General features: G+C 49.0%; 1 protein-coding gene across 5 annotated transcripts in view; it reads left to right on the forward strand.

Annotated features, from left to right (window-relative positions):
• Positions 1–257: 257 nt before the first annotated feature.
• PACSIN2 (protein kinase C and casein kinase substrate in neurons 2) overlaps positions 258–14,462 on the forward strand; it is a 146,797-nt gene continuing 132,592 nt past the window's right edge. The window contains exon 1 of one of the 5 annotated variants that reach the window (XM_009217430.4): positions 258–1,234. The gene's annotated coding sequence lies outside the window, so the exon portion shown is untranslated. The remainder of the gene's footprint in view (positions 1,235–14,462) is intronic. The other 4 variants (XM_009217428.4, XM_009217432.4, XM_003905654.3 and 1 more) reach the window with 4 other exon arrangements.

Here is a 14,462-nt window from a genome sequence, read left to right on the forward strand (position 1 = left end):
CTATATGTAGCAGCAATTCTACAGTTTCTACCATTTTGTATCTAGCTTTTCCTTTTACTATTATTTTCTTTTATTTCACTTTTTAGAGAACTGGGTCTTGCTATGCGGCCCAGGTTGGCCTCAAACTCCTAGGCTGAAGTGATCCTCCTGCCTCAGCGTCCCAAGTAGCTGGGATTCCAGGTGCATATCACCATGCCTGGCTGTATCTGGCTTTTTCTTTTAACATTTTAGTTTAAGCATTTTCCCATATTGCTACACAGTCATCATTATTATTCTCAAGGGTTGGGCTGACCTGGGTTTCTAATCCTGTCTCTGCCATTTACTTTCTTTACTCCACATCACCCCCAGCAAGTTACCTGGCTAACCCCTCACCTGGGGGTCCTCTCACCATCCTCTCCGCCTGGATGACATGAAGCAGTGCTTGGACAGCGCTTAGGACAGTGCTCAGGACGTGCTCTCCATTTTCCTTCAGGAGTATCTCCCTCTGCAGAACAGGGCTAATACCCTATCATGCAAGGTGATTGTGAGAATTGGAAAGAATGCGTGTACTTTGCCTGGTGCCTTGTCATCCAAATGTATTTTATTAGAGAGAGCAGCAACATCCGCCCTCCCACCCCCCACCTTTTAAGCGGGTCCACGTGGAATGACGCTTATGGCGCAAGTCGGAGGAGCTCCTAATGACATTAGCTTCTCTGAGTCCCTTGGGAGAGGAAACTTTCTGATAGACTGTAGGATTACGTTTCCTGAACTTCCGGTCAGGTGCGGCGCTGCCCTGCCGCGCCCTCCACCTCTGGGTGCCGATGAAACCGCAAAACTCCGGCCCTGGGAAGCGAGTCCCAGGGACCACCACCGGCAAACTGCTTTGGGAGAGTAACCTGCGCCACCCTCGCAGTCCATTAAATAGGCACCCCCTTTGATTGACAGGAGAAGTCACCAATACGCGTCCTGGGGTGTTCCCTCGTGCTCACAGGGGTTGAGCCGCCGCTCTACTCAGTTGGCCCAATCGGGGGCGCCGGGGAGGCTGTGGGGCGGGGCTCTGTGTCCGGCAGCCAATGGGCAGAGCCCAGAGGGAGAGGCGAGGGCGGTGCGGTCGCGGCTGGCGGCAGAAGCGGTCGCGGGGGGTCTGGGCAGGGCTGGGCAGCGCTGCTGGAGCAACAGCGGGAGCGGGAGCCGGGACGGAGCCGGGGCTGGAGACGCCGTCGCAGCCTGAACAGAGTGTGCGGCGGATTGGGAGGTGAGTGGCCGCCGAGGTGAGGGGTCGCTGCGACGGTTGGGGCGCCGCGGGCGGGACGCGGGGGCGCTGGTCGGCGGCCGGGCCCGCGCCCTTTTAGGGCCGCCGCGCCGAGCTCCGCGCCCTGAGGGAAGCGGGTCGGGCCGCGCGGAACTTCCTGTCTCCGTGGGAGGGGGCGAGTGCTCGGGGCCCCGGGGGCGCCCGGAGAAGACATCTTGGGGAGGACGAGGGCGAGTGGGGTCGGCTCCGGGAAGGGGCGGGGGCCCATGGGGGCGGCGCTGTGGGAGCAGGGTAGTTTTCCGGGGTCCGGGGCCTGCCGAAGAGAGAAGTGCAGGAGCAGGCCGTCGGGGGTTAAGGGCTGCTAATGGAGTGGGGGAGGTGTAGACAGCTGCAGAAGGCGCTAGGGCGACTTTTGGAGGGACGCGATTTGGGAGGAAGCTGGGAATCCGAGGCGTGCAGAGGTTAGGCGAGGCTGCCGGAGCAGCGCTGGAGGGGAGGCGTGGCTGGGACGCTCCGGTGAGAGGGCAGGGCTTGGTCCTGGGGTGGCCTTGGGGGCGACGCAGGACACACGCGGATGCGCTGATTTGGGGCGCTTTGATGAGCGGCCTCCATTTCCTTCCTTCCCACCCTCCCTGTCCCGGCTGTGTGTGTGTGTGTGTGTCTGGGGAGGGCGGGGGGAGCAAAGCCCTTACCGCAGCTCGTCCTAGGGCTGGGGCCAAACAGGAGAGGCTGGGGAGGTTTGCCCTTGTGACCCTCGTCGGAGTTTCCCCAGACTCACTGAATCAGAAATCCGAACTCCCTAACTCCTCTAGGGCTTTTAAGCCTGACCAGGCATCCTGAGAGGTCCGCGATTGGAGAGGTAGTGACTGCTGCTCCTGTTGAATTTCATTGATTCAATGGGTTTCGACTCCATCAGAGAAAGTCGATTTTCTTTTCAGAAGGAGTTGGTTGGTCAGAGGAGCAAGCTGTGCTATTGCCTTGGGGCCCACACGGCTGCAGCTTTGAGGCTTAACAGGACCTGAGGATGCAACTCTCAGCTTGGGTGGCTGAGGGAAGGTGGCCTTTGACTGCGTGCATGCACCATTCCTGGATCCTGTCTTCTCGTTTTACCCCTGCCTGTCCCGTGTTTTTGTGGTTAAGGGAGTAGGCTGCTCAGAGTCTCCAGGGCTACTTGGTACACTGTTCACCAAATACTGCCTTGCTGTCTTGATGAAAAGCAAGAGACCAGCTCAAAGAGTTTGAACCTCAGCTGCAGACGGTGAGCTCACACCTTCTTCCTTCCCTCCTTTTCGGTGCCTCCCTCTGCAGTTATTCCCATGTGCTGAAGTTCTGCTTTAACCCTCCTGGGATTGCCAGGTTGGAGCCCAGGGCAAGGGAGCTGACCAGGTGGGCAGTGTTGAATGCCAGCCCTCCTGTTCTTGCCCAAGATGTTGTCATTCCGCTTGATTCATGAGCCGGCCTGCATGCAGCCTCCTCGTAGAGACATTGAAGCTGTGCCAGTGCAGCTTGGATCTCTCTTGATTCACCTGGAAAACTTTCACTTGTGTGGACCTAAACTTAATTCTAGAGTTTGGCAGCCTCCTTGGTGAGGTTATGCTAGTTGAGATACGAAGCCACTACATCAAAAACATTTCTGTGGTGTGTGGTGTGTTTTTCTTTTGACAATAGTCTTAAAGCTTTAAAGAAAGTGGCCATTAGGCTGATGATATTTATTACTTGGGAAAGTAACATAACACAGAGAAGTAGATGGGTGATTAGGTCTGCACTCTATCCACTTTTTGGGAGAAGAATAACAACTCGTTTGAATGGAAATGGTATCCTTAGCTCGTGCTGCTTTGGGACTTGGAACTTTATTACTTTTAATCTCAAATGTATATGAAGTTATGATGTGATATTTAAATAAGCTAGGCTGGGTGGGGTGGCTCACGCCTGGGATCCCAGCACTTTGAAAGGCCAAGGCGGGCAGATCACCTGAGGTCAGAACTTAAGAGACCAGCCTGGCCAACCTGGTGAAACCCCGTCTCTACTAAAGATGCAAAAATTAAGGCTGGGCGTGGTGCCTCACGCCTGTAATCCCAGCACTTTGGGAGGCCGGGGTGGGCGGATCACCTGAGGTCAGGAGTTCGAGACCAACCTGACCAACATGGAGAAACCCCATGTCTACTAAAAATACAAAATTAGCCGGGCGTGGTGGTGCTCACATGTGTAATCCCAGCTACTCAGGAGGCTGAGGAAGGAGAATTGCTTGAAACCAGGAGGCAGAGGTTGCGGTGAGCCGAGATCGGGCTGTTGCACTCCAGCCTAGGCAACAAGAGCAAAACTCCGTCTCAAAAAAAAAAAAAAAAAAAAAATTAATCTGGCGTGGTGGTGCACATGTGTAATCTCAGCTACTTGGGAGGCTGTGGCATGATAATTGCTTGAACCCGGGAGATGGAAGTTGCAGTGAGCTGAGATCATGCCACTGCACTCTAGCCTGGGTGACAGAGACTCTGTCTAAAAATAAATAATCTAAAAGTATGCATATATTAAAAAAAAAAATCTGGGTTTCCAACATAGCATTCCGCAGGGAGATAACATTGACTTTTCCCTAATCCTGGGTACCCATCCACATCTCTGATGGCCAGGCATTTCTGGAGTGGGAGCAGAAGGGCATTTGTCCTTGCTTTTTTTTTTTTTTTTGAGACAGAGTCTCCGCCTCCCGGGTTCATACGATTCCTCTGCCTCAGCCTCCTCAGTAGCTGGGATTACAGGTGCCTGCCACCTTGCCTGACTAGTTTTTGTATATTTAATAGAGATGGGGTTTCACCATGTTGGCCAGGCTGATCTGGAACTCCTGACCTCAAGTGATCTGCCCACCTTGGCCTTGCGCAAACGTCCTTGTCTTTTGTTTCTTTATACCTTGAAAGTCCGTGCTGTGTTAAGGGCGCCATGCTCTGGCTTCCTGATTCTGAAGGGGTTATCAGTGGATGATTCCGGATGTTGTGGAATGTCAAACAGATCGAAAGGTTTCTTTAATAATAGTGATGGCACCTTATGTTTAGAGTTTGCAGTGGCATTTACCAGATGCTCTCTGACGACCTTCATCAGGCCCAGCTGACTCGGGCCTGCTTTATCTGCCATCAGATTATAATGGCAGCTTTGTGGAGGCCACCCTGCAGATTATGCGATTAATGACCACATTCATGTGAGCGATAGTGCTGGCTTAGTTTTTTTCCAGTTAGGTTGTTTGGAATGGTAGTTGCATACCTGAGGGCAGTGCAGCAATGCCTTAGTTACGAAGTCAGTTTGCATTCCACAGGTAGAGTCTTTCCTTATGGCCAGGGCACTGATCCCTCACATACCAGAAAGTATCATTTGTCCTTGCCCCAGATAGACTCCAGATGCGTCCCAGTGGTGGTTCTTGGGTTAGTTTTGTAGGAATTTCTGCAGAATTTTAGTATTCAGATAAGTATGCTCTGTCTGTGGACTGGAGACAGGCGTCAAAGAATTCTCAAATTATTCTGCACAATGCATCATTTTTTGGTATCTCTGCAGTTCCATGGGTAACTACTTGAGGGATAGTGGCCACCAAAGAGCACAAGTTTTGACATTTTGATGAAAAACACACATAAAACAATTAAAAAACCATCTTTCCTTAAGTTACCTATTGAATTATGTTTATTCCCATAATTGCATGTTCATCTGTTTGCTTAATAAAACTTAAAGCATTGCTTCGTAATCCCAGCATTTTTAGAGGCCGAGACGGGATCATCAGGTCAGAGATCGAGATTATCTGAGTACTCACGAAACCCTGTTCTTACCATAAAATACAAAAAATTCAGTCGGTGAGGTGGTGGGCTTATAGTCCCAGTTACCAGGAGGCTGAGACAGGAGAATGAGCGTGAACTCAGGAGGCGGAGTTGCAGTGAGTTGAGATTCAAGCTATCAGACATCTCCAGCCTGGGCTTATTAGAGCCGAGATCTGCCCCTCAAAAACAAAACTTAAAGCATCATAGAGTCTTTTCTTTGTTTCCTAGAATAAGGTCTTTTTTTTTTTCTTTTTTTTTTTTTTTTGAGATGGAGACTTGCTTTGTCACCCAGGCTAGAGTGCAGTGGCCTGATCTCGGCTCACTGCAAGCTCCACCTCCTGGGTTCACGCCTATTCTCTGCCTCAGCCTCCCAGGTAGCTGGGAACTACAGGCCTCACCATGCCTGGCTAATTTCTTGTATTTTTAGTAGAGTTGGGGTTTCACCGTGTTAGCCAAGATGGTCTCGATCTCCTGACCTTTGTAATCTACCCGCCTCGGCCTCGTAGAGTGCTGGGATTACAGGCGTGAGCCACCGCGTCTGGCGGGTCTTTTTAATTTTCAATTAGGGAAAAAAAAAAAAGAAAAATATATATATATATATATATATATATATATGTATTTTTAAATGGAGATGGGATTTTTGCCATCTTTGCCAGGCTGGTCTCAAACCCCTGGCCTCAAGTGCTCCTCCCATCTCGGGTTCCCAGAGTGCTAGGATTACAGGTGTGAGCCACCACACCCGGCGTATTTTCAATCCTTAAAAAATCATTTGCATGTTTCTTGACTTCAGGCACTGAACTAGACAGAGATGAGAATATAGAAATAATAAAATGGGGCTGGGAGCAGTTCTCACGCCTGTAATCCCAGTACTGTGGGAGGCTGAGGCGGGAGGATCACTTGAGGTCAGGAGTTCGAGACCAGCTTGGCCAATACGGTGAAACCCCGTCTCTGCTAAAAATACAAAAATAGTCGGGCACGGTGGCAGGCGCCTATAAATCCTAGCTACTCAGGAGGCTGAGGCAGGAGAATCACTAGAACCCAGGAGGCAGAGGCTGCAGTGAGCCGAGATTGCGCCACTGCACTCCAGCCTGGAAGGCAGTGTAAGACTCTGTCTCAAAAAAAAAGAAAAAGAAAAGAAATAATAAAATGATGTTTCAGTTATCAAAGATCTCTCAAGAAGCCTTAAAAACGATACGTAAGGCTAGAGATTTTGCTGTACCTTTGGAAAGTGCATGTGTGGTGGTTTATAGAATGTTTTCTGTGGCCAGATAAAATTTATATGATTATTTTTCCTCCCAAGAATATGGGATAACAGAGAGGGAGGAGCATGGATGGAGACTAGGAGCCTTGGGGTCTTGTCCAGCCTTTTCCTGACTAACCCTGAGGTCTGGGACAATCAACACAGAACTCCGGGTCTCAGTTTTCACATTTGTAAATGGAAGAACTTAGAGGACCTTCACCTTTTGCAAATCTGATAGCAACTGTGACCCCTTCCCACGAAGGGGGACAGCTTCATAGGCCTGAACCCAGATTAAGAACTGAATCATTCCATCGCTAAGCTCCCTCTCACCTGTGATATTCTGTAATCCTCTTTTCCGGGTCATCTTTGAGCTAATAATAATGCTGACTTGGATTTGTAGAAGGTGCACTTTCCAAAGCACTTCCACCTCTCATCTTTGGTCCTCAAAACATTTCGGAGTGGTATGGGTGGCAATAGATACTCCTTCCTGTGATGAAGCAAGTGGGCCAGGCTTGGTCAGCACGTTGATGGAGCACACAGCCAGAGGCCGTCCTGGGACCAGAACTGGGGCTCCTGGTTGCCATCCTGGGGCTTTTCCATTAGGCTTTGCTTCCTTGGTGGTTGTCATTATGAGTTATGTTTGGCAATTCAAATATCCCAGAATGTGTCACTCACAGAGGAAACTATTTGTTCATCTGCTGAAAGGACTGTTTTTCTCTCTGAGTTTGGATCGCTAAACACCTTTCTGTATGTGAAAAGGCTACTCATTTGTTTTTGTTATTTTTTCTTGCCACATTTTTCATAGGGACAGTTTGTAGGGCTTGAGTGTTTTGAGCAGACTTATTTAATGCTTATTGATGAAAGAGTACATTAAAATGACTACTTCTCAGTTGCTTAGCACTTGAGATAGTTGTGAAATAAATGTTAAGTAAAAATTCCAAATGTCTGACTTGTCCTATCCAAATATGTCCTCACAGATGAGGTGCTTTCTGCAGTCTAGGAGGCTCCTCCCTGGGCCCAGAGCCGCTGGGTGGGTTTGAAAGTTGGGTGTGGATTGTGCCAGTGGCCAGGACTGTCCAACAGTGGCTTCTTGTGGCCTTCTGGCCAGACTCCTAACATTTTATGGACTAATTTTTTTGATTTATTGAAAGAGTACACATTCTCAGCTATATAAAGAGCCCATATATGTAAAAGAACACTGAACTTAGGCCGGGTGTGGTGACTCATGCCTATAATTCCAGCACTTTGGGAGGCCGAGGTGGGTGGATCACGAGGTCAGGAGTTTGAGACCAGCCTGGCCAATATGATGAAACCCCATCTCTACTAAAAATACGAAAACCAGCTGGTCGTGGTGGCGGGCGCCTGTAGTCCCAGCTACTGGGGAGGCTGAGGCAGGAGAATGGCTTGAATCCAGGAGGCGGAGGTTACAGTCAGCCAAGATTGTGCCGCTGCACTCCAGCCTGGGCGACAGAGCGAGACTCCGTCTCAAAAAAAAAAAGACCACTGAACTTTAGAGCCTCACAGGTATTAGGTGGCTTATTTCTGATGAAAATAATAATAAAGATGTTTTTTATTTTTATTTTTTAAAATAATACTTCTGGTCTATTTCTGAAAGATGTTTTGAATACTCAGACGTGGGAGCTGATAGTACTGCCCACAGTAGACATCACTCAGTGTGGAGTGTGTGTGGAGAATCCACCTGTCTTCCTGTTATGTCACGTGTGATGTGACTATTGATAGAGTTGCAGCCAGCTGGGGCACGCCATTAAGCTGCCCATGGAAGTACCTCTTTTTATTTTCTTTTCACTCCCTGGACTGAGAGTGTTTGGAGGATATCTCAGTGGCTCCTGTGGAGGGAGCATCTGTGGGTGGAAGGCAGCGGGCAAGGTGGGTCAGAGGGAGTGGTCCTGGCCACTGCGTGTCTGGTGCCCCGGCTCTGCCTGCAGCTCTGGAATCTGGAGGTAAAGATGGTGGCTGCTCTGTAAAGGCAGCTCAGTATAGGCAGCAGGCCTGGAAACTATCTCTATTCATTGTGGCAGTACCAGATAGGAGTGTGTACAAAGTACTGCATGACAGGAGGGCGGGTCTCACTGTCCTCAGGACACTGCAGAGAGCTGACCTTCAGGGAGGTGACTTGGGAGGGATTGTGCCAGAGCCACAGGTGCTGTCCAGGTGGGGCCAATGGGAGGGACCATTCTGGGCAGAGCTGCAGAGCTCTGAAGAACAGGCAGTGGCTGAGAGAGAGGGCTCACCCCTGTAATCCCAACACTTTGGGAAGCTGAGGTGGGTGGATCACTCGAGGCCAGGAGTTTAAGACCAGCCTGGCCAACATAGCAAAACCCTGTCTCTACTAAAAGTACAAAAATTAGCTGGGTGTGGTGGTTTGTGACTGTGATCCCAGGTACTTGGGAGGCTGAGGCCGGAGAATTGCTTGAACCTGGGAAGCAGAGATTGCAGTGAGCCAAGATAGTGCCACTGCATTCCAGCCTGGGCGACAGGCGAGATTGTCTCAAAAAAAAAAAAAAAAAAAAAGGACAAGGGGTGTGTGTAAGAGGGTGGGGGCAGGGAAGGCTTCAGGTTGTGACCTGCCTTATATTCTCCTGGAGGACAGTTCACTAGGGAGCAGTTTCTGGGTATTTAAAATACCGGGATGAAGATCTTCAGAGAAGCAAGATGTCAGTTGAGAAGTCAGGGATGCAGATGGGGCAGGGGTAATTCAGGTTACTCAATTTCACAAAGGTCACCTCTGTCCCTGGGAGTCTCAAGGATTGCCATCTGTGTTCCTAGGAAGCAGTGGCTCCAGTCCAATGAGAGGGACTTTTCGAGTGGGAATGGCCTCAGCCTTGACTCATTCTCTTAAACTGCATTTATGTGTTTGGTTGGGAATGCAGTAACTGTGTGGGTTCTGCTTCTCTCTCTTTTTTTTTTTTTTTTTAATTTTGAGGCAGAGTTTTGCTCTTGTTGCCCAGGCTGGAGTGCAGTGGTGCGATCTCGGCTCACTGCAACCTCTGCCTCCCGGGTTCCAGCGATTCTCCTGCCTCAGCCTCCCAGGTAGCTGGGATTATAGGCATGCACCATTATGCCCAGCTAATTTTTGTATTTTTTGCAGAGATGGGGTTTTACCATGTTGGCCAGGCTGGTCTCAAACTCGTGACCTCAAATGGCCCGCCTGCCTTGGCCTCCCAAAGTGCTGGGATTTTGGGCATGAGCCACCGTGCCTGGCTGTTTCTCTTTCCGTATGGTTTATGCTTACAGATCCTTGAGGTTAGTATGTCACTTTCACTGTTAGTTCCTGCAGAAGAAAGGTAATTTTGCAATAAGGTATTCGAGGTTAAGAACATGGTTTTGGGCCGGGCGCGGTGGCTCAAGCCTGTAATCCCAGCATTTTGGGAGGCCGAGACGGGTGGATCACGAGGTCACAAGATCAAGACCATCCTGGCTAACACGGTGAAACCCCGTCTCTACTAAGAAATACAAAAAAAAACTAGCCGGGCGAGGTGGCGGGCGCCTATAGTCCCAGCTACTCGGGAGGCTGAGGCCGGAGAATGGCGTGAACCCAGGAGGCGGAGCTTGCAGTGAGCTGAGATCCGGCCACTGCACTCTAGCCTGGGCTACAGAGCCAGACTCCGTCTCCAAAAAAAAAAAAAAAAAAAAAAAGAACATGGTTTTGGAGTCATACAGCCCTTGGGTGTGGGTTCGAGCTCCATCACTAGGTGACTGTGTGGCTTTTGGCTAAATGCTTCAACGTCTCCAAAACTCGAGTGTCCTAGTCAGTCGAGGCTGCTGTAATAAAGATGCAGTGGCTTGTCAACAGCAGAAACTTCTTCCTTACGGTTCAGCAGGCTGCAAGTCTGAGATCAGGGTACAGCATGGTTGGGTTCTGAGGAGGGTCCTTTTTCATGTTGCAGATTGCTGACTTCTTATAGCCTCACATGGCAGAAAGAAGGCGAGAGAGCTCTCGGTACTTTCTATAAAGGCACAAGTGGCTGGGTGCGGTGGCTCATGCCTGTAATCCCAACACTTTTGGAGGCTGAGGCAGGAGGATCACTTGATGCCAGGAGTTCATGGCCAGCCTGGGTAACATAGTGAGACCCTATCTTGACAAAAACTAGAAAAAAAAAGTTGTAAGAACACTAGTCCCATTCATGAGGGCCCTGCCTAATTAGCTTCCAAAGGCCCTACTTCCTAATGCCATCCAACTGAGGGGCAGAATTTCAACATACGAATTTTGGGAGGATCCGTACATGCAGTCAGTCCTTTGCGCCAGGATACTGAGCGCCCTGCCTCATAGGATTTTGGCGTGGCAGCATGAGGTGATGGACCCCAGGAGCCCAGCATGTGTACCTGGTCACAGTGCTTCTGCAGTCACTCTGTCACTCAAGTGAATTTGCCAGCAAACTAAGTGCTCCAAGTGATTTTATCCAGTTCTATTTAAAAATCCTTCCAAAACTTTTTGGACCTTTCCTTGGTGACTCGGGGTCACGGGTGTGTGGGTGGGTAATTGGTGTGGGTGAAGCCTCCTGCCCTGCATGGACTCCCCTCGTATCCTGGCACTTACAGGGCCTGTCTTCTTTCTTCTCACCACCTTTTGTAAGCTGCTGTTGGCACCTGGCACGTTCGTTGGGGTGAGGGCCTGGTGATGGTCATATCCTCCCTGGGTTTTGAGGGCAGCCCTGCCATGCAGAGGCCTTGCTCTCTTCTGGGTTGGTGATTCTCTGGGATGGTTCTAGAAAGCCTGACCCTGGGATCAATGGATGTTGCTTGACTACACTACAGGTAGTGACTCAGGACTGGAAGGGAGTACTGGTGATGATAGCTTATCCCTAGGTGATGAGAAATAGGACTTAGAAAGCAAATGATAAAGCTGTGAGCACTGCTCACCTATGTGAAATTGTGTGAAGATAACATGCAGCAGTGATAGTTAAGGTTTTAGAATTATGGGAAGTTTCTCCTTGTTTTCCAAACTGTACCATTGCCCTTCTACTTTTAGATTAATGTTTAAGTAATAACTTTGTAATTTAAAAAAGTATAAATAAAAAGAGCTTGGTTGTCTAGGCATTTGCATTTTACCAATAAGCTTTCCATAGCTCTCCTTTTGTTTTCAGAACAGCCTTGTTGTTTTGGTTCCCTATTCATTGTTCAGAGGGGAAAGAGAGGTAGAGCTGAAGGGGTCAGTGGTTTTGCCTGAGGCCACCAGCCAAGACCCCATATGGGCCTCTGAGCCCAAGCCCAGAGCTTCCAGGGAGGCCTGTGATGAGGCCTCTGCCTGGACCTGCAGGGTGGTCTTTAGATAGGATCAACCGTGGCTAGTATTTTGAAGTTTAAATGAAATCTTCTTACTGTAAAGTGATACCCAAACCGTACTTTGTGAACATTTTCATATTTTAAACTGCATTTGTCTTTCATTATATTAAATTATGTTGTCGCCAACTGAGCGTGCCAAGATCGTGAATTGTGGTCTTCAGAGGAACCACACAGAGCAGGCAGTGCTCCCCGTACAGACCTCCAAGCCTACTATTAGTGGGTTTTGTAGCTGTCTGATTGGCTGGAACTGGCTGCCTGCTCGCCACTTAACTCGCACGTGGTGATGCTTTACTCATACTCATGCACTTTTGCTCCTGCAAATGTGTCATCAGATAAGGAGTCTGGGCATGTACCACCAAGGAGGATATGCATGGGGGGGTGTAGAGTCAGTGGTGAGGGGCTGTCTGCACAGGCCCCCCGTGTTCTTAAGTTTTCTGAGGGACCATTCAAGAAGCTTTACATTCCTGCCCATTTCTACCTCTTTTTTTGAGACGAGTCTCGCTTTGTAGCCCAGGCTAGAGTGCAGTGGCTGATCTCAGCTCTCACTGCAGCCTCACCCGGCTCGGCTACACCATTCTCCCTCACCAGCCTCCCTGAGTAGCTGGAATTACAGGCTCTCAGCCACCTCACCCGCTAGTTTTTTTTGTATTTTAATAGAGACGGGGTTTCACTGTGTTAGCCAGGATGGTCTCGACATCTCCTGACCTCGCAGATCCACCTGCCTCGGCCTCCCAAAGTGCTGGGATTACAGGCTTGAGCCACCGCTACCGCCCCATTTAATTCTTGCAACAAGATGGTGTTCTCTCCACTTGGCGCATCAGTAAGCCTAAGCTCAGAGAGATTAAGTGGCCTTCAGAGGGTCACCATCAGAGCTGGTGCTCTGCCTCCTGAAGCCCACACTCATTTCACCTCCTCTGTCTGGCTGGAATAAGTAAGTTGTGAATCGCTGTCAGATGTGAACATCTTTAAAAGATAATCTTTCTCCCCCACCTCTGAGAAACGTAGACGTGAGGCAGATTATGTGTGTCTTTTGCTTAAGATGGGATTTATGTCTGTAACTAACTTGGTTAAGATAATCTGAAAGTTTACAGCCATTTACACAGCAGGGAGATAAGGGCAGAAAAGGGAGAGCTGCTGGTGTGTAGTCAAGGCCGTGGGTGACTCGCTAGTGCACCCACACCATAATGCATCCCATGTGGGACAGGAGGAAGATTCCAGGTTCGGCTTAGAGTGTCTTCACCTTTGGCAGGATGCATTCTAAAAGGCATCTTATGCTGTTAAAGAGCAGGTAGACAAGGGAAAAGAAATTGCGTCTCTTCAGAGCACTGCACTTTGTAAAATTGCGAAAGGTCTTCACATTTTATCAACATTGTGGGATATCATACATAAGAGCATTTTGCTCAGGTATATTAGAGCAGATATTTGTGTGTGTTTTTTTTTTTGAGATCGGAGTCTCGCCTGTCGCTTCAGGCTGAGTGCAGTGGCGCGATCTCGCTCACTGTAAGCCCTCCGCTTCCCAGGTTCACGCTTCTATTCTCCTGCCTCACTCTGAGTAGCTGGGACTATAGGCACCTGCCACCGGGCTAATTTTTTTTTTTTTGTATTTTAGTAGAGACGGGTTTCACTGCGGGTCTCCATCTCCTGACCTTTGTGGATCCTCGGCTTCTGCCCCCGCCTCCCAAAGTGCTGGGATTACAGACGGAGCCAACAAGACCTCGCCTTTTTTTATATGGAGTCTCTTCTGTCGCCCAAGTCTCACCTCGGTTTTATGCCCATTCTCCTGCTTCTTAGCCGCCCCTCCCGAGTAGCTGGGACTACAGGCCTCGCCCCACCTCACCTCGCTAGTTTTTGTATTTTTTAGTAGAGACGGGTTTCACTGTGTTAGCCAGGATGGTCTCATCTCCTGACTCCTCAGTGATCCCCGGGCCTGCCTCGCCTCCCAAAGTGCTGGGATTACAGGCTTGAGCCACCGCTACCTCGCCTTTTTTTAAGTCAGATTTTCACTCTTGTCGCCCAGGCTGAGTGTGAGGATGATCTTGGCTCACTGCAGGCTCCACCTCCCGGAGTCATGCCATTCTCCTGCCTCAGCCTCCCAAGTAGCTGGGACTACAGGCTCTCACACCACGCCAGACAAATTTTTGTATTTTTAGCAGGAGACGGGTTGTTTCACTGTGTTGGCCAGGATGGTTCCATCTCCTGACTCGCGGATCTGCCTGCCTCGCCTCCCCGGGTGCTGGGATTTATAAGCTGGAGCCACCGTGTCTGACGATATTTGTTTTATGCTTGGGATAGTCATCACTTTTGTGTCGAATGACTTCTTTTTTGCTTTCTTTAAATCTTTTTAAAATTGAAGGTTCAACATAGAAAACAATGTTCTAAATAAGAAACTCTCTTTGTAGTTTACCTTCCACACACGAAGTGGTTTTTATGTATCTTGATCAAGTAACCTATTCCCTGCCAACTTTGTACCAAGCTTCAGAAGAGGCAAGAGAGGTACGTTGTCACTGTCCTTCCTCAAGGCCATACTTTGAGGTTGTTAGTTTGAACATGAGGAAGCTGTAGGTAGTGAGATGGGTGCCTAGTTGAAGGCCTTCCAGTTTGTAGATGGGAGAGATCTGAAGCTTGAACTGACCTCACTGTTTTCTTTTCAGTAAGTGACGTTGTTATGATTGTATTATTCAGATTCACTTAAATATTTTCTCAAGTATTTTCCATGTTTTACCATCATCTTCAAAAAGATGATTAATGGTTATATTATCCTGTTGATATAATGAGATTTAAACATTCCTTAGTGCTGGACATTTTAGGTTATTTCCACTTTTTTGCTAAGGTAGATGAATTTGCAGTTTATAGTTTCATCCATGTAGTTATTGGTTCCTGGGGATAAATCCCCAGGAAT

The sequence above is a fragment of the Papio anubis genome, chromosome 16 (assembly GCF_008728515.1).
Source record: "Papio anubis isolate 15944 chromosome 16, Panubis1.0, whole genome shotgun sequence".
Taxonomy (NCBI): domain Eukaryota; kingdom Metazoa; phylum Chordata; class Mammalia; order Primates; family Cercopithecidae; genus Papio; species Papio anubis.